The sequence below is a fragment of the Aquarana catesbeiana genome, linkage group LG05, assembly GCF_042186555.1.
Source record: "Aquarana catesbeiana isolate 2022-GZ linkage group LG05, ASM4218655v1, whole genome shotgun sequence".
In the NCBI taxonomy this organism is placed as follows: Eukaryota; Metazoa; Chordata; class Amphibia; order Anura; family Ranidae; genus Aquarana; species Aquarana catesbeiana.
Genome location: NC_133328.1, coordinates 145,738,051 through 145,739,836, shown reverse-complemented (window position 1 = coordinate 145,739,836; position 1,786 = coordinate 145,738,051).

The following is a 1,786-nucleotide window of genomic DNA, read 5'->3' as shown; positions in this document are numbered from 1 at the left end:
ACAAATTTTTTTAATTGTTCTGCGAATTGGAATGCGGTGTAAGCCGCATCCAATTCGCATAGGTGTGAACTGTTGTGAAAATTTTATTAAGATGTATTTAATATGTTTTGTCACAGTGTCTCCCAGTGTTAGTTCTCCTGCAGCCCGCTCTAAAGAGCGGACTGGGGCAGACTGATGCCAGTTGAGACCCATTTTGGTAGTGAAAAGCTTCCTGTAAGTTGCGGAGAAGTGTTTGCAGAGTGGGGATATGTCCGCCAGCGAAGGGCCCTTGTGCAATGCACAGTTGATCATCTGGGGGGGATGTGTTCACTCTGCAAAGACGTTATCGGTTATGGGGGGATGCAAGCTCTTGTCTTTCTGTGTGTCTGATCAGCACACGGAGGGGCTGTGGCATGTCCCTGCAGATAATCTCCTATCCACAGGAATGGTAGAATAATCCGGGTATGCACTGTTCTCTGAGCAATGCAGAAAAAAGGATTCACGCCAACTGTAAAAACGGGAGTCTTTGAGTGCGTTATGGTCGGGGACAGAGTTCATAATTTCAAGGCCAGCCATGTGGCTTTCTTTGTCTTACCATAGAGCATAGCTTACAAGGACAGGGGGCGGGAAATCATACACACTGACCCTGATTAGACATGCCCATACACTGCCCTAGTCATTGTTCATTGGTTGAGATATGTATAACTCCTCCTGTTTGAAGGAATGCCTGTGCTTGATTGGCCGATTTTGAAGCTACCAAGCTCTATTGTTAAGTACTATAAATAAACAAAACACAGGCTTTTGAGATAAGGCTGCCCGTGGAGCTAAGGATGTGAGCACGGTGGTTATGTCTGCGTTACTTGGAAAGATACGGGTGTACACAGATGCATTATACCAAAACGCTGAAAGGGCGCTTATTAGCGCAGGAGACATGGATTGCGCATAGCGTATAGAGAAATCTCCATGTCAGAACCCAGCCTTAAGCTTTTATGAAACAGAAGTATTAAGAATACCACCGACGTCAATGTGAGAGAATACTCTATTGACCAAAGGTATGTGTAGTGAAAGCCAACATTTCTCTTTCCCCTGAGACCAACATCCTTCCGGTGAAGCATGGTGGTGGTGGCCTCTTCTTGTCAGAATGGTTTTCACTGACTGTCTCTGTCCAGCAGGACAGAGAAACTGGACAAGATTCATGGCACAATGGATGAAATAAAAAAAGGAAATTGTTGAGAAAAACCTGTAAGAGACCTAAGCTTTGGATGGTGAATCACATTCCAGCAGGACATTAACCCCAAGTACACAGCCAAAGTTACACCACTGGAGTATTTAAAGCCAAGAACCTGAATGTCTAAAGTTGGGTATACTGAACACATGCAGCTTTTTTCAATCAACTAGAAGCTTGAATGAAAAAAAAACAAAACAGATTCATACATCATCAGAAACGATGTGATGCAGGGATCTCCCTTGCCGTGTTATTTTATTCTAACAGGGGGGACTTCTCCACCCCGGCAAAATAGATAGATTAGCCGCAAGCAGTGATCTAATGATGGTTTTCCAGCACGACCGTTCAACTGACAGCAGTTCACACAGACCGAAAGTCGTCCAGTTCCTGCTGAACCAGCCAATTTTTAGTCTGTGTGAACCGTGATTTAGACCAGGAAATGTCAACACCATAATAACTAATAATCTGTAACAAAACCCTCGGACCTCAGCAGTCAGTGGGAGAGGTCCCCTCCCGCCATGCTCCGGTGCCCTCGGCAGTGGTGGAGGCAATAAGATCCTGTCCCCTCTGTGGTATGGAGCT